General features: G+C 47.1%; 2 non-coding genes across 2 annotated transcripts; both read left to right on the top strand.

Moving 5' to 3' along the window:
• Nucleotides 1–3,416: 3,416 nt before the first annotated feature.
• On the top strand, nt 3,417–3,488 carry trnam-cau (transfer RNA methionine (anticodon CAU)). Its single transcript has one exon. It is a non-coding gene; the product is annotated as a tRNA-Met (tRNA).
• A 5,414-nt stretch (nt 3,489–8,902) lies between these two features.
• Nucleotides 8,903–8,974, top strand: trnam-cau (transfer RNA methionine (anticodon CAU)). The gene has a single exon. It is a non-coding gene; the product is annotated as a tRNA-Met (tRNA).
• Nucleotides 8,975–18,353: the final 9,379 nt, after the last annotated feature.

The raw sequence follows: 18,353 nt of genomic DNA, 5'->3' as shown, positions 1-18,353 counted from the left end.
ATGAAAAGCTGAATACTTCTCTGGAAAAACTGCCGAACAATGCAGGAGAGTGGCACAACGGGTGTGTTTTGGGACCGTAATCCAAAAGAGAAACCATTCTCTCCTATTCATCCAACGTCGTCTTTAGCAGCTTTCCCGTATAACGGCGCTCTGTTCTGCACCTCGCCTTCACATCCGCTTCCCAAAAAAGCTTCAACATAAATATTTCACAATGATATCCTGGCCCAATGTGCACAGTTGAGGTGAAAAGCTCTGGGGGGTCTCCTGTTCTCTGTATCCTATGTTGAGGAGGGCAATGCTTGTCACTGATTACTCCGGTGTCAGAGAAAACTTTAGAAAGAAAAGGGTTTAATTTGGTTGACGTGAGGGGTGTGCGCATGAACGGTGTGCACCGGAGCAGAGTGTCGCAGCGGGAGCGTGCTGAGCCCATAACCCAGAGGTCGATGGATCGAAACCATCCTCTGCTATCGTTCAGTGCCTCCTTGAGCGACTTTCCTTTGTGATGGTACTCTGTTCAGCATCTTGCCTTTCAAACGACATCCTGACTGTTTCAGTGCCGAGTACTGATACAGTCGTGAAACTCACACCGGTCAAGCAATGTGCTTTTGGAGGTCTGAGTGGTCTTCTCCTGTTCTTCGTCATTTTCCTATGAACTGAATCGCAAAACCACTTCTCTGAGATGCCAATGAACTGATAAAGTTAAAACGCATACCTTGTGGTTTCGTGCCTTCCCTGCAGTAGTTCGCCAAGTCCGTTCCGACGTGAATGACAAGACAATCCGCATGTCAGAAAACGCATCCCGGGGACAGAATGACAAGCAGATGTTCTGGAAACTCTTTGCTGTTTGCAATTCTTGGAGCAAAGTGGAATGTATTTCACACTGAGCAAGTTTCAGCTGGCTCCGAGTCTCCAGTGTACATTGCTCTCTTTCCCGCCAGCTCAGAGAGAGAACAATAGGAGGGACAAAGGAGTGAATAAGGAACCGTGTGGGAGGGTGAATAACTGTTAATGGAGACCGTTAGTGGCTAACAATATGTAGTGTGTCGTAGCAGACTATGTGATAACAAGAGCTCGTATGTGTGTGGTAGGAGTCAAGGACATGGGGGATTTCAGGCCCTAAACTCATGGAACTCGATCTTGAAGACCGGAGGGCTGTCGGGTGTTGAAGTGGAATATGAGGCGTTGTTCTTCCATCTGGAGCTGAGCTTTGCTGGAACACTGCTGCAAGCCTGAGACAGAGATGTTGGCCAGGGAACATGGTGGCGTGTTAAAGTGGCAGGAAAGCAGAAGCTCAGGGCCTTTTTTCGCGGGCAGAGCCGAGATGTTCTGCGAAGCAGTCATCCAGTTTATACTTCGTGCTCCGTTGGGGAAACGACACTGTGAGCAGCGAATGCAGTAGACTAGGTTGCGGCAAATGTGCAGGTAAAGTGCTGCTTCACCTGGAAGGTATGTTCGAGCCTGGAAGGATATTCAGGAGGGAGCAGGTAAATTGTGCTTCTGAGTGAAATCACGGTTCGTAAAAACAGAATGTGGCAATTTAGACAGAGTTAATATTTGTTCGTCGGCGATATGTCTGCCGGTGCGCGATGGGAGCATAACCCAGAAGGGAAACCATCTTCCCTATTCATTCAATGTCGAGTTTAGCAGCTTTCCCGTATAACGGCGCACTGTTGTGCACCTCCCCTTCTGATCTGCTTCCCAAAAAACTTCGACGTAAATATTTCACATTGATACACAGGCCCAGTATGCAGAGTTGAGATGACACACTCGTGGAGGTCTGCGGGGTCTTCTCCTGTTCTCTGTACCCTATGTTGAGGAGGGCAATACTTGTCACTGGTCACTCCGGTGTCAGAGAAAAGTTGAGAAAGAAAACGGTTTAATTTTCTGCCAGTAGAGAGGGCCCGGTTCCTGGGGACGGGCAAACGGCAGCAGAGAGACAGAATGAGAAGCAGCTGTTCATACAGTCATAGAGATGTACAGCATGGAAACAGACCCTTCGGTCCAACCCGTCCATGCTGACCAGATATCCCACCCCAATCTAGTCCCACCTGCCAGCACCCGGCCCATATACCTCCAAACCCTTCCTATTCATATATCCATCCAAACGCCTCTTAAATGTTGCAATTGTACCAGTCTCCACCATGTTGTCTGGCAGCTCACTCCATACACGCACCACCCCCTGCGTGAAAAAGTTGCCCCTTAGGTCTCTTTTATATCTTTCCCCTCTCACCCTAAACCCGAAAACCCTCTAGTTCTTGACTCCCCGACCCCAGGGAAAATACTTTGCCTATTTATCCTATCCATGCCCCTCATAATTTTGTAAACCTCCATAAAGTCACCCTTCAACCTCCGACGCTCCAGAGAAAACAGCCCCAGCCTGTTCAATGTCAACTGGACTTTACTCTGAGCAATACTCAGCTGGTTCAAGAGGTAGGCCGGGGGTAGGGAAGTGAAATGGTTGGTCTAGGCATATGATTCTCGCTTAGGGTCTGTTCCTGCATTGATTTGCGAGAGGTCCCGAGTTCAAATCCTGGAAGAGCCCGTGTTTTTTAACTTGACTTGTGCAAAACTGCCTGATTAACTTTCTCAAAAAGCACCTTCGTGAAACCAGCGTGGGCTGCCTGGAGTACGAATGAGGCAGAAAACAGAGAAATGAAATGGTTGGAGATCGTGTTCAACAAGCTACTTGGATGCTGCCTGAACTGCTGTGCTCTTCCAGCACCACTAATCCAGAATCTGGTTTCCAGCATCTGCAGTCTTTGTTTTTACCATAGTGCTCAACCGGTTGACGTGAGTGGTGCGGTGTTTGAGGAATGTCAGCAATCAAGGTAGATTGGAAAATTGGGACAGCTCTCCTCGGAGAACCGAACTTTTCCAAGTCATGAGGGACCTAGAAACAGGAAATAATGTTGTGAAAATGCTCCCACGCCTGAAAGGATCCATAACGATTCGGCAGAATTTTAAGTCACGAGGAAAAGAAGTAAAAGTGACATTAGGAAGAACGTTTTCGTACAGGGAGTGGTGAGGGTCAGTAAGTCCCTGTCTGACATTGACAAAGAGGAAGATTCAATGGACCCAAAAGGGAATTCGGTGGTCACGTTGAGATGTGCAGATTTACGCTGAGAAGGCGAGAGAATGAAACGAATAGAAACACACGTTTACTTAAGTGCAGAACCAGCAGAGGGAAGGTGGGCCGCATGGCCGCCGTCTGCGCTGTGACACATGTTGTGAAATCACAGTTCGACCGACAGAATGTGGGAATTTAGAAAAAAGTTTATATTGACACAGCCTCCATACGTCTGCGAAACAGCATATCACACGACACCAGTGGAGGTCTTTGACATCAGGCTCGAAGGTGCCTGCCGCGTGCCAGACAAAAACCTGAAGTGTTCTGTGCAAACAGCTCCCCAAGCGGCAGCAGAGTGGCGCAGCGGGAGCGTGCTGGGCCCATAACCCAGAGGTCGATGGATCGAAACCATCCTCTGCTATCGTTCACTGTCACCTTGATCTGCTTTTCTTCAGCAAGCTGCCTTTGCATCTACTTGCCGATGTTCATATCGATCCACTCCATTCAAACGGCATGGGTTTTTAGAGGTCTCAGTGGTATTCTGTTCTTGGTCGGTTTCCTCTGAACTGAATCGCAAAACCGGTTCTCTACGATGCTAATGAGCTGGTAAAGTTGAAACTCAGACATCGTCCCCCACTATTAGGACGGATACCACCGATTGTGAATAACCTCAGAGAGAGAGAGAGAGAGACAAGTGACAGACAGTCGCCGTGGAATCCATGGGCTGAATGGCTTCTGTCTGCGCGAGAATGATGCTACGTGTTGCTGAGGGAGCAAAAATGGTTCATTTTTAACCGTCCCTTCCGTGTTGGACTGCCTGCAGTCCCTCAGCTCAGGGCCGTGGGGATGACTCTCAGTGAGTGAAGGTTTCACGCGGATTCTCTTCATCTGGGACACTTGGGGCTCAGATGTTAACTGCTGCGCGGTCGCAGCAAAGAAAGCGATGCCCACTTTGCAATAGACTTTCCGTAAGATTGCTGCGTGAAGACGATTTCTGAACACCATGCAGGCTGCAAAACAATGTGAATTTACCTGGGCGAAGAGTCCTCGGTGTTCATTTCTCTCTGTCCTGCCAGCACAGCATCTTTCTGTCTCTCCGATAACAGACCTTTGGAGAAAGTTCACAATCAAAGTTGTTCATGTTCCCCGCATTAATGTAACTGACACCTCTCACCCCAAGAGTTTCAGAGACAGAGAGAGAGAGAAAGAGGGAGAGAGAGCAGAAGAGCGAATGGACTCTTACCCTCCCCCAACCCTACATTCCCCCACCCGCCTCCCCCCAGAACAACGTGCAAGTAGAAATAAAATGGTTTAATTATCCGCCAGTGGAGATAGTCCAGTTCCTGGGGATGAGACAAACATCAGCCCCCCCGGGGACAGAATGACCAGCAGATGTTCTGGAAAGGCTTTGCTGCTTGCAATTCTTGCAGCAATGTGGAACGTACTTCACACTGAGCACGTTTCAGCTGGCTCAGAGTCTCCAATGTTCATTGTTGTGTTTGCCGCCAGCTCAGAGAATGAACAATATGAAGGACGTAGGAGTGAATAACGATCCTCGTGAGAGGGCGAATAACTGTTAATGGAGACTGTTAGTGGCTAACAATACGTCGTGTGTCATAGCAGAGGAGGTGATAAACAGGAGTCTTTTGTGTGGTGGGGTGAAGGACATGGGGGAGTTCAGGCCCCATAGTTATAGAACTCGATATTGAAGACCGGAGGGCTGGAAGGGCTCCAAGTGGAAAATGAGATGTTGTTCTTTCATCTGGAGCTAGAACACTGCTGCAAGCCTGAGACAGGGATGTTGGCCAGGGAACAGGGTGATGTGTTAAAGTGGCAGGCAACCGCAAGGTCAGGGCCTTTAGTTTCTGCGGGCAGAAGCGGGATGTTCTGCGAAGCAGTCACCCAGTTTATGCTTCATGCTACGTTGGGGAAACGACACTGTGAGCAGAGAATGCGGTGGAATGAAATAGCAGCAGGGAGACTGGATGAGAAGCAGCTGTTCGGGAGAGTCTTTGCCGCTTGCAATTCTGAGAGCAATCTCAAATGTATTTCATACTGAGCATGTCTCAGGTCGCTCAAGAGGTCTGGGGCATTACCTGCGTGCGTGCTTTCTGGCTCGTTGGTTTAGGCGTATGATTCTCGCTTTGGGTCTGTTACTGCGCTGATTTGCGAGAGGTCCCGGGTCCAAATCCCGGACGAGCCCGCGTTTTTTAACTTGACTTGTGCAAAACTGCCTGATTAACTTTCTCAAAAAGCACCTTCGTGAAACCAGCGTGGGCTGCCTGGAGTACGAATGAGGCAGAAAACAGAGAAATGAAATGGTTGGAGATCGTGTTCAACAAGCTACTTGGATGCTGCCTGAACTGCTGTGCTCTTCCAGCACCACTAATCCACAATCTGGTTTCCAGCATCTGCAGTCATTGTTTTTACCATAGTGCTCAACAGGTTGACGTGAGTGGTGCGGTGTTTGAGGAATGTCAGCAATCAAGGTAGATTGGAAAATTGGGACAGCTCTCCTCGGAGAACCGAACTTTTCCAAGTCATGAGGGACCTAGAAACAGGAAATAATGTTGTGAAAATGCTCCCACGCCTGAAAGGATCCATAACGATTCGGCAGAATTTTAAGTCACGAGGAAAAGAAGTAAAAGTGACATTAGGAAGAACGTTTTCGTGCAGGGAGTGGTGAGGGTCAGTAAGTCCCTGTCTGACATTGACAAAGAGGAAGATTCAATGGACCCAAAAGGGAATTCGGTGGTCACGTTCAAATGTACAGATTTACGCTGAGAAGGCGAGAGAATGAAACGAATAGAAACACACGTTTACTTAAGTGCAGAACCAGCAGAGGGAAGGTGGGCCGCATGGCCGCCGTCTGCGCTGTGACACATGTTGCGATTCAGTGTGAAATCACAGTTCGACCGACAGAATGTGGGAATTTAGAAAAAAGTTTATATTGACACAGCCTCCATACGTCTGCGAAACAGCATATCACACGACACCAGTGGAGGTCTTTGACATCAGGCTCGAAGGTGCCTGCCGCGTGCCAGACAAAAACCTGAAGTGTTCTGTGCAACCAGCTCCCCAAGCAGCAGCAGAGTGGCGCAGCGGCAGCGTGCTGGGCCCATAACCCAGAGGTCGATGGATCGAAACCATCCTCTGCTATCGTTCACTGTCACCTTGATCTGCTTTTCTTCAGCAAGCTGCCTTTGCATCTACTTGCCGATGTTCATATCGATCCACTCCATTCAAACGGCATGGGTTTTTAGAGGTCTCAGTGGTATTCTGCTCTTGGTCGGTTTCCTCTGAACTGAATCGCAAAACCGGTTCTCTACGATGCTAATGAGCTGGTAAAGTTGAAACTCAGACATCGTCCCCACTATTAGGACGGATACCACCGATTGTGAATAACCTCAGAGAGAGAGAGAGAGAGAGAGAGACAAGTGACAGACAGTCGCCGTGGAATCCATGGGCTGAATGGCTTCTGTCTGCGCGAGAATGATGCTACGTGTTGCTGAGGGAGCAAAAATGGTTCATTTTTAACCGTCCCTTCCGTGTTGGACTGCCTGCAGTCCCTCAGCTCAGGGCCGTGGGGATGACTCTCAGTGAGTGAAGGTTTCACGCGGATTCTCTTCATCTGGGACACTTGGGGCTCAGATGTTAACTGCTGCGCGGTCGCAGCAAAGAAAGCGATGCCCACTTTGCAATAGACTTTCCGTAAGATTGCTGCGTGAAGACGATTTCTGAACACCATGAAGGCTGCAAAACAATGTGAATTTACCTGGGCGAAGAGTCCTCGGTGTTCATTTCTCTCTGTCCTGCCAGCACAGCATCTTTCTGTCTCTCCGATAACAGACCTTTGGAGAAAGTTCACAATCAAAGTTGTTCATGTTCCCCGCATTAATGTAACTGACACCTCTCACCCCAAGAGTTTCAGAGAGAGAGAGAGAGAGAGAGAAAGAGGGAGAGAGAGCAGAAGAGCGAATGGACTCTTACCCTCCCCCAACCCTACATTCCCCCACCCCCCTCCCCGCTGAACAACGTGCAAGTAGAAATAAAATGGTTTAATTATCCGCCAGTGGAGATAGTCCAGTTCCTGGGGATGAGACAAACATCAGCCCCCCCGGGGACAGAATGACCAGCAGATGTTCTGGAAAGGCTTTGCTGCTTGCAATTCTTGCAGCAATGTGGAATGTACTTCACACTGAGCAAGTTTCAGCTGGCTCAGAGTCTCCAATGTTCATTGCTGTGTTTGCCGCCAGCTCAGAGAAAGAACAATATGAAGGACGTAGGAGTGAATAACGATCCTCGTGAGAGGGCGAATAACTGTTAATGGAGACTGTTAGTGGCTAACAATACGTCGTGTGTCATAGCAGACGAGGTGATAAACAGGAGTCTTTTGTGTGGTAGGGGTGAAGGACATGGGGGAGTTCAGGCCCTATAGTTATAGAACTCGATATTGAAGACCGGAGGGCTGGAAGGGCTCCAAGTGGAAAATGAGATGTTGTTCTTTCATCTGGAGCTAGAACACTGCTGCAAGCCTGAGACAGGGATGTTGGCCAGGGAACAGGGTGATGTGTTAAAGTGGCAGGCAACCGCAAGGTCAGGGCCTTTAGTTTCTGCGGGCAGAAGCGGGATGTTCTGCGAAGCAGTCACCCAGTTTATGCTTCATGCTACGTTGGGGAAACGACACTGTGAGCAGAGAATGCGGTGGAATGAAATAGCAGCAGGGAGACTGGATGAGAAGCAGCTGTTCGGGAGAGTCTTTGCCGCTTGCAATTCTGAGAGCAATCTCAAATGTATTTCATACTGAGCATGTCTCAGGTCGCTCAAGAGGTCTGGGGCATTACCTGCGTGCGTGCTTTCTGGCTCGTTGGTCTAGGCGTATGATTCTTGCTTTGGGTCTGTTACTACGCTGATTTGCGAGAGGTCCCGGGTTCAAATCCCGGACGAGCCCGCGTTTTTTAACTTGACTTGTGCAAAACTGCCTGATTAACTTTCTCAAAAAGCACCTTCGTGAAACCAGCGTGGGCTGCCTGGAGTACGAATGAGGCAGAAAACAGAGAAATCAAATGGTTGGAGATCGTGTTCAACAAGCAACTTGGATGCACCCTGAACTGCTGTGCTCTTCCAGCACCACTAATCCACAATCTGGTTTCCAGCATCTGCAGTCATTGTTTTTACCATAGTGCTCAACAGGTTGACGTGAGTGGTGCGGTGTTTGAGGAATGTCAGCAATCAAGGTAGATTGGAAAATTGGGACAGCTCTCCTCGGAGAACCGAACTTTTCCAAGTCATGAGGGACCTAGAAACAGGAAATAATGTTGTGAAAATGCTCCCACGCCTGAAAGGATCCATAACGATTCGGCAGAATTTTAAGTCACGAGGAAAAGAAGTAAAAGTGACATTAGGAAGAACGTTTTCGTACAGGGAGTGGTGAGGGTCAGTAAGTCCCTGTCTGACATTGACAAAGAGGAAGATTCAATGGACCCAAAAGGGAATTCGGTGGTCACGTTCAGACGTACAGATTTACGCTGAGAAGGCGAGAGAATGAAACGAATAGAAACACACGTTTACTTAAGTGCAGAACCAGCAGAGGGAAGGTGGGCCGCATGGCCGCCGTCTGCGCTGTGACACATGTTGCGATTCAGTGTGAAATCACAGTTCGACCGACAGAATGTGGGAATTTAGAAAAAAGTTTATATTGACACAGCCTCCATACGTCTGCGAAACAGCATATCACACGACAGCAGTGGAGGTCTTTGACATCAGGCTCGAAGGTGCCTGCCGCGTGCCAGACAAAAACCTGAAGTGTTCTGTGCAACCAGCTCCGCAAGCGGCAGCAGAGTGGCGCAGCGGGAGCGTGCTGGGCCCATAACCCAGAGGTCGATGGATCGAAACCATCCTCTGCTATCGTTCACTGTCACCTTGATCTGCTTTTCTTCAGCAAGCTGCCTTTGCATCTACTTGCCGATGTTCATATCGATCCACTCCATTCAAACGGCATGGGTTTTTAGAGGTCTCAGTGGTATTCTGTTCTTGGTCGGTTTCCTCTGAACTGAATCGCAAAACCGGTTCTCTACGATGCTAATGAGCTGGTAAAGTTGAAACTCAGACATCGTCCCCCACTATTAGGACGGATACCACCGATTGTGAATAACCTCAGAGAGAGAGAGAGAGAGAGAGACAAGTGACAGACAGTCGCCGTGGAATCCATGGGCTGAATGGCTTCTGTCTGCGCGAGAATGATGCTACGTGTTGCTGAGGGAGCAAAAATGGTTCATTTTTAACCGTCCCTTCCGTGTTGGACTGCCTGCAGTCCCTCAGCTCAGGGCCGTGGGGATGACTCTCAGTGAGTGAAGGTTTCACGCGGATTCTCTTCATCTGGGACACTTGGGGCTCAGATGTTAACTGCTGCGCGGTCGCAGCAAAGAAAGCGATGCCCACTTTGCAATAGACTTTCCGTAAGATTGCTGCGTGAAGACGATTTCTGAACACCATGCAGGCTGCAAAACAATGTGGATTTACCTGGGCGAAGAGTCCTCGGTGTTCATTTCTCTCTGTCCTGCCAGCACAGCATCTTTCTGTCTCTCCGATAACAGACCTTTGGAGAAAGTTCACAATCAAAGTTGTTCATGTTCCCCGCATTAATGTAACTGACACCTCTCACCCCAAGAGTTTCAGAGAGAGAGAGAGAGAGAGACAAAGACGGAGAGAGAGCAGAAGAGCGAATGGACTCTTACCCTCCCCCAACCCTACATTCCCCCACCCCCCTCCCCCCAGAACAACGTGCAAGTAGAAATAAAATGGTTTAATTATCCGCCAGTGGAGATAGTCCAGTTCCTGGGGATGAGACAAACATCAGCCCCCCCGGGGACAGAATGACCAGCAGATGTTCTGGAAAGGCTTTGCTGCTTGCAATTCTTGCAGCAATGTGGAATGTACTTCAGACTGAGCAAGTTTCAGCTGGCTCAGAGTCTCCAATGTTCATTGCTGTGTTTGCCGCCAGCTCAGAGAAAGAACAATATGAAGGACGTAGGAGTGAATAACGATCCTCGTGAGAGGGCGAATAACTGTTAATGGAGACTGTTAGTGGCTAACAATACGTCGTGTGTCATAGCAGACGAGGTGATAAACAGGAGTCTTTTGTGTGGTAGGGGTGAAGGACATGGGGGAGTTCAGGCCCTATAGTTATAGAACTCGATATTGAAGACCGGAGGGCTGGAAGGGCTCCAAGTGGAAAATGAGATGTTGTTCTTTCATCTGGAGCGAGAACACTGCTGCAAGCCTGAGACAGGGATGTTGGCCAGGGAACAGGGTGATGTGTTAAAGTGACAGGCAACCGCAAGGTCAGGGCCTTTAGTTTCTGCGGGCAGAAGCGGGATGTTCTGCGAAGCAGTCACCCAGTTTATGCTTCATGCTACGTTGGGGAAACGACACTGTGAGCAGCGAATGCGGTGGAATGAAATAGCAGCAGGGAGACTGGATGAGAAGCAGCTGTTCGGGAAAGTCTTTGCCGCTCGCAATTCTGAGAGCAATCTCAAATGTATTTCATACTGAGCATGTCTCAGGTCGCTCAAGAGGTGTGGGGCATTACCTGTGCAGGAAGTCCTTCATCAATTCCTCAGCCCTGCTGAGGCACCAGTCCGTCCACACCGGGGAGATGCCATTCTCCTGCCCGAGTGTGGGAAGGGCTTTACCCGCTCCTCCACACTGCTGAAGCACCTGCTGGTCCACATGGGGGGATGGGGGGCGGAGGGGGCAGGCCTTTCTGCTGCCCTGAATGCGGGAGGTCCTTCAGCAATTCCTCCCCCCTGCTGAAGCACCAGTGTGTCCACACCGGGGAGAGGACCTTCAGCTGGCCCGAGTGTGGGAAGAGGTTCATGTTTTCCTGCAACTTGCGGAAGCACCAGCGGGGGCACCAGCGCTCCCAGCAATCAGATCCCACCAGTGACGCTGCCTTTAGTCACCCCCAAGGACTGAACCTCCTGCCAGTTCTGACAGTGGGTGCACTGGGAGAGTAGGTGGGCTGTTTTTGTTTTCTGCTGGACTGCAATTGCCTCCCCCACCCCCCACAACCACAACCTCATGGTGGCTCACGGTTAGCACTGCTGCCTCATGGCACCAGGAATCCAGGAATACTTCCACCCTTGGGGGTCTGCGTGCAATTTAAGGAGGGTAGGAAAATGGATCTGAGTGTGTTACTTTTTGGAGAATCAGTGCAGATGTGTTGTGCTAAAGGACCTGTTTCCACACTGTAGGAGTTCAACCATCGTATGAGCTTTGCTTTCATTGGATACTGCTGCTCATTGAGCCAGGGACTGCACATTGCCAAATGAAATGATCCAAAGAAACGTTAGACCGCAAAACCATCTGAGCAGAAGTTAGGCTAATCGGCCCATGAAGTATACTCAGCCATTCGTTAGTGACAAAAGTGGTGCAGATGAGATTAGCTACAGTGTGGAAACAGGCCATTTGCCCCAAAAAGTCCACATTGACCATCCGAAGAGTAACCCATCCAGACCCATTTCCCTCTGACTAATGTACCTAACTCTATGGGCAATTAAGCATGGCCAATCGACATGACCTGAACATCTTTGGACTATGGAAGAAAGCAGGACCACCCAGAGAAAACGCACTCAGACACTGGGAGAATATAAAAACTTCTCACAGACAGCCACCCAAGGCTGGAATCAAACCTGGGTCCCTGGCATGGTGAGCCTGCAGTGGTAAACACTGAGCCACTAAATGTTGCAACCCGAAGTAGGCAAGCAGGAGGTGGCGAGAATACAGCAAGCCAGGCAGCACCAGGATGTGGAGTAGTCAGCGTTTTGGGTATTAACCCTTCTTCATGACTGAAACGTTGACTTCTCTGTGAGAAACGATTTACGGGAATGTTGCTGTGGTTTGGAGGGTTTGAGCTACAGGGAGAGGCTGAATAGGCTGGGACTGTTTTCACTGGAGCATCAGAGGCAGAGGAGTGACCTAATAGAGGTTACAAAATCATGAGGGGCATGGACAGGTTAATAGACAAGGTCTTTTCCCTGGGATGGGGAGTCCAGAATGAGAGGTCAAAGGTTTTGGGTGAGAGGCGAAATATATTAAAGGGACAAATTCTTCACGCAGTGGGTGGTACTTATATGAAATGAGGTGCCACAGGATTTGGGTCAGGTGTTGTCAAATGGGACTAGATTAGTTTATGATATCAGGTCATCATGGACAAGTTGGACCAAAGGGTCTGTTTCCATGCTTTATGTGTCTCTGACTACTAGTCCTGATGTAAGTTTCAAATCGAGTCCAAGTAACTTTGAATAGTTCAATCTTGTTGTGCACACCTCCTGAAAAGTTTCAAATGAATCCCTGTTTAAACATGCTGAGTTGGACAAAGTATCCCATCAAGTTCAACACAAACCCAGAGTTGAGGAAGTCAGAAGTCAGAACACCAAGAGGGCCAATACCGATCACAATATTCCAGGTGCAGCCTCATCAACGTCCTGTATACCTACAACATAACTTGCCAACATCAATACTCAATTCCCTAATTGATGAAGGCCAGTGTGCTGAAACCTTTCTTCACTGCCTTGTGTACCGTTGTAATCAGAAATATAGGACCTACTTTAAACTGATCTACAATCCTGCTTCTGGGAACACAGTGACTAATAGGGAAGGCAAAAGGGAGATTGACCTTTAAATGGAGTATAAAAGTAGGGAGGTTATAGAGGAGGTTTTGATTGAAAGGGCAGTGAAGATTCAACCAGCTGACAGTGGATCTGAATCACATGGAGATCAGGTCAGGTTCGGACAGCAGGAAACCAGATAATTTTTTACAACAAACCACAACGATTTCATCATTAGACTCTTAATTCCAGATTTATATTGAATTCAGATTCCACCATCTGCCGTGGCAGGTTGTGCATCCAAGTCCCCGGAACATTACCTGGGTAAATAGTCTGGTGACAATAAAGTCGGCCATCGCCTCCCCTGAACACATTGGCTGATTGTGTTTGGAGGTAATAAAGGAGCAAGAGGTTTCAGCAGCTGCTAAGTTGTTGATATTACACAAGGGAACATCAGCACTCTCAGTAATGGCACACACTGAAGTCAGTGTCCTGTATCAGAGGTAAGGGCTCGGGAACGATAAGAAATAGGAACAGGAATATGCCATTCAGCCCCTTGAGCCTGCTTCTCCATTCAGTAGGATTCTGGGTGATCTGGCATTCCCCACATTCACTTTCCTGCACTTTTCCTGTAACTTTTCATCCCCCGACTCTTCACGAATCTATCGATCCTAGTTTTAAATGTGACATGAAGGCTGTCAACAAAGTTACTGAGGTGGGGGTGGGGGTGGGGAGGGGGCGGGGGCTCAGGTCGAACTTGGGGACTAAAACAATGGCTTCACACTTCACAATATTTAACGAAGGGAATGTTTATGGTTATCCAATGCTGGAAATTGGGCAGACATTCAGATGAAATTATTGATAAATTATGAATGATCGAGGAGTCGGGAGAGAAGTGGTGTTCAGGCACAGTTGGATATCATCAGTATAGATGCCAACACCAGCAGCTACGGTTAAACAAATCAGAATGGAAGACGCGAAAAGCAGACCCTCCCAGAGGATAGAGTGATGCTGGAGAGGGACAGTACTGTCATTAACCCTGATCAAGGCTGTCCGCAGGTCGACGAGGGAATGTTTATCCCTGTCATCGTTACAAAGGATGTCAAACATGACCTTGATAAGAACAGTTTCAGGGGTGGAAACCAGACTCGAGGGCTTTAAACACAGAATTCTGGAAAAGATGGGAATGGCTAATTCAACAATGTTACATCCAAACCAACACTTCCATTAGTGCGATAATAATAGAAGTGTTTTGGTTTGTATTTCGAAGATTCTCAGCAACACTGAGTAAGAATCAACAAAATTAACACAAGAAATACTGCAATTGCTACAATGTACCTGCTCCCAATAGGGGGCCATCGGTGTGAAATTAACTGTCTACAAGGGGCAATATTGGAAAGGAATTACCCAGTTCATAGCTGTAAGAGGGGAGACACAGACTGCTTGATACAAACATATAATGGGCGGGAGTAGGCCAATCGGCACTTTGAGCTTGCTGCAACATTCAATAAGATCATCCCTGATCTGAATTTAACCTCAACTCTACATTCCAACACATCCCCGACAATCTTTCATCCACTTGGTTATCAAGAACCTATCTACCTCTGCCTTAAAGATTTTGAATCCACTGCCTTTTGAAGAAGACCCACAACCCTCAGGGAGAAAAGAAATCATCCTCATTTTTGTCTTCTACATTTGAAATATGACCCTGTACTTTCAGATATTAAGATAGGGACACAAGCTGCATTCAAATAGTACCTGTGGTACAGTTAACTGTGTCAAAGTGCTTCACATGAACATAATGAGAATTCCTTTAAAAATCACAACTGCGGAGCACAGATTAGGACAGGTGACCAAAGACTTGGTCAAAGGGACAAGTTTAGGGCAATCTTTTAAACAGGTTCAATTTCCCAAATATCAGAGGACAAAGACGTGAACAGCAAACACAAAATAGCAAAGAATGGGAAACAACAGTGGAGTCATAATGTCACAGGATGGGTAATCCAGGGAACATGAGTTCAAATCCCACCACAGCAAGAGGTGAGATGTGAATAATTCAAATCATAAATGGGGAACACAAAGTTAGTCTCTGTATGGTATCGATGGCACTCGTCAATTGTCATAAGAACCCATGCTCACCAATGTCCTTTCAGGAGGGAAACTTCCATCCATGTATGGTCTGACTTACATGTGACTCCAGACCAACAGCAATGTGGTTGACTCTTAAACTGCCCTCTGAATTGGCACAAGCAAGACACCTTGCACTTAGGGATGGATAAAAAACATCAACCTTACGAAAGTGTCATAACAGAAACTGCTGGAGAAATTCAGCCAGTCTGGCAACACCGGTGGAGAGAGAGAGAGAAAGAAACAGAGACAATATTCTGGCTTGAGTCCAGAACAGTTGTGAAGAAGGGTCACAGCATTGGAAATGCTAACTCTGCTTCGCTCTCCACATGTGCTGCCAGTCCTATTGCCTTTCTCCAGCATTTGATGAATTTTGGGGTTTCAGATCTCCAGCATCTGCAGTTCTTCATTACACTGATTTAGGGACGCTCAAATCCCATCAAAGGGTAGCGCAGAAAGGCTGGAATTACTCAGCAAGTTTGGCACCAGCTATGGAGATAAAAACAGTTCGTACTTCGGGTCATTGAATGATCTTACATCTGGGACAAACTTTTGGGGAAGCTGCAAGAGTAAAAGGCACTGGTGTAACTTCAACATCTGGGAGAACTCTCTCAGCCATGGGGGTCAGGCTGACTCAGCATTCTGGTCCTGCTCATTACCTGTTAAATTCTCCATTTGTTGTTCTTGTTATATTTCTACATGGTTGACACATTCCTATGTTTTAAAATGAAATTCCAAACAGACAGGAATTTTCCATGTAAGTAATCATACATTAGAGGGTTTGGAACGTGAATGTAACTTTTAAACTATTTATTCATGCATGGGGCGTGGGCATCGCTGGCAATGCCAGCATTTATACCCATCCTTAACCACCCTGTGGTTGGTTGGAAAAGTGCATGAAGGTGTCTGAGATTGTCTTGATCAGCACAGCAATCTCAAAGATGGGTGTGCTCAGGTACAAGTACCCTCCACTCCCACAGCCAAGTCTGCATTCACTTCAATTATAGATGCCATCTAAACCTCCCAGGACAAAGACAGCATGGAATGACAATCAGAATAAAGCTTCCTCTACTCTTAAATTTCAAGTGAAGCTACTTCAACACTGTCCCCAACAAACACTGCCAAGACAGAGACTGCATTGGGTTAGATACAGAGTAAAACTTCCTCTACACTTCCACATTCATACAGTCCCAGGACAATGACAGCAGAGGGTTAAATCATCAGTAGAGCTTCTTCCATTCTGACTGACACTTAGTACGTCTTACACCAATCATCAAGGAAAATTCAGAACTGAGTCCATTATCTGGGACTGAATTCACACATCCTAATGGGAATGGCAGAAACAGAAAATCATGTAGTGAAACACAGATAAAACACACACAATGTACAACAAATCTAGACTGTTATTGGGATCAAAGACATTGAAATGACAGGAGACATAGTCCCTGCAGTGATCCGAATGTGAGCTGAACAACATTCTCATGTGAATAATATTCTCTGGGAATGCAATGTCCACCTCACTGATGTCTGGTCAGTTCCTCTGCTCTCGTTCAGGGCTGAGTTGCGGCTGACCACATTGTGGCGTGGGGGTCAAGAGGTTAGACAGTTAAGGTCAACTTGGATTGAGGGCATCCTTTGTCATGCCAGTGAGGTCGAGGGTCGCTCATTTACTCAACTTATAATCGGGGAGAAGGGGATGTCAGGCTGGGCTTGTATCAGTTTGAGTTTAGAAGAAACAGATGATCCGATGGAGCTGTATAACATCTGGAGAGGACTTAATGTAAATGTAATGTCAACTCAATTTTAGCCAGAGATTAGTCTCTCATTTAAGATAGGAGAGTTTTGTTTTTCTCACAAGTGTTCTCGAGTCTTTGAAATTCACTTCTTTAGAGAGCAGCATGTGGTGGTGTCACGGTGGTTAGCACTGCTGCCTCACGGCATCAGTGACCTGGGTTTGATCCCACCTTCGGGCCGACCGTCTGTGTGGAGTTTGCACATTCTCCCCTTGTGTCTGCGTGGGTTTCCTCTGGTGCTCTGGCCTCCTCCCACAGTCCAAAGGATGTGCAGGTGAGGGTGGATTGACCATGGGAGATGCAGGGTTACAGGGATAGTGTAACGAACTGTGTCTGGGTGGGACGGTCAGTCAATGTTGACTCGATGGGCTGAATGACCAACTTGCACGCAGTTGGTCTATATCAGTCAATCGTATGCACTTGCTTTATGGTTACCGACATCAAATTACATGAATGGTTTTGGTTATTTCATCTCTTATTATCGTATTCAACCAACTACAGCATCTAGAAACTTGCTTAATTACTATATCCAATATCTGCAGAGTACTTTTTCTTTTTGTCACGACCATTATCTTGAACTCTGACGTGTGACCTTTTCATTGCTGTCAAAGTTCCTTATTTATCCCGACATTGTCATGTTTTTACTTTGTCGAATGTCTTCCTGGCTTTTGCAGTTAAGACCCTATATTCTGCCCTTGTCAACATTTTCCCTTACAATTCTCTACTCAGGATTTCATGAAAAACCTCAGAGTGTGGTGAGACTGCGGAACTCACTACCATAGTGAATAGTTGGGGTGGAAGACACGACAACTAAGGGTAAGCAACCCAATACAAATGAATGTCACTCTCACCAGATTCACAACAGAGTGAAATTAAAATATGCAATGTCCCTCAATTTCTCAACGGTTCCGAACCAGACTTGGTGAAGAACAGATCTTGCACATCAACATTATAATTTAAATAAAAAACAACAATGATAAATATGGCAAATTTTCTAGGGCAAAGTTAAAGAAGATAATCTAATTAATAGCAATTATTTAGACCCTTTTATCAAGTCCCCCACCTTCTCAGAGACTGAAACTTTAGCGGCAAATTAAGAAAGAATTTTTTTTTAAACTTACCAATTCAAGCAAACACTTTCCAACAATGGATTGCCAAGACTTTGTGCAATCCTTGGACAATGACTGTTTCACAGACACGTAACTGTAAATCTGATTTAAAAGTCAATGCTGAATGTGAATAGACACCCCAAAGTATTCAGCCATTTTTTACACCCTGGGACTCATTCCCAGAAAGAGTCAAAAATTCTTTAACTGGACAGTAGAATCTAGAGAGAACAGCTCCTGGGCTCAACAAGCAGCAACGCCCAATGGAAGCAGTTGGCGGCGGGGCAGGGCGGGGCAAGGTCAAAATCAAAAAAGCCCACTGACTCTCCCACTTCACACACGCTGTCAGAATACACAGGGGCTCAGTCCTGGGAGTGACCCACAGCAGTTTCGTGAAGTGAACCACACTTGATGAACAGATCTTGCACACCAGAATTATAATTTAAACAAAAACAAACAATTATGAATACTGCAAATTTACTAGGGCAAAGTTAAACAAGATAATCCAGTTAATAGCAATGATTTAATCCCTTTGATCAACTCCTCCACCATCTCCGAGACAGAAACTTAAGGGGTAAATTAAGGAAGAGAATTTTTCAAATTATCAATTCAAGCAAACAGTTTCCAACAATGGATTGCCAAGCCGTTG

Source organism: Chiloscyllium punctatum, chromosome 36 (assembly GCF_047496795.1).
Source record: "Chiloscyllium punctatum isolate Juve2018m chromosome 36, sChiPun1.3, whole genome shotgun sequence".
Classification (NCBI taxonomy): domain Eukaryota; kingdom Metazoa; phylum Chordata; class Chondrichthyes; order Orectolobiformes; family Hemiscylliidae; genus Chiloscyllium; species Chiloscyllium punctatum.
This window is presented reverse-complemented; position numbering and strand designations above follow the sequence as displayed.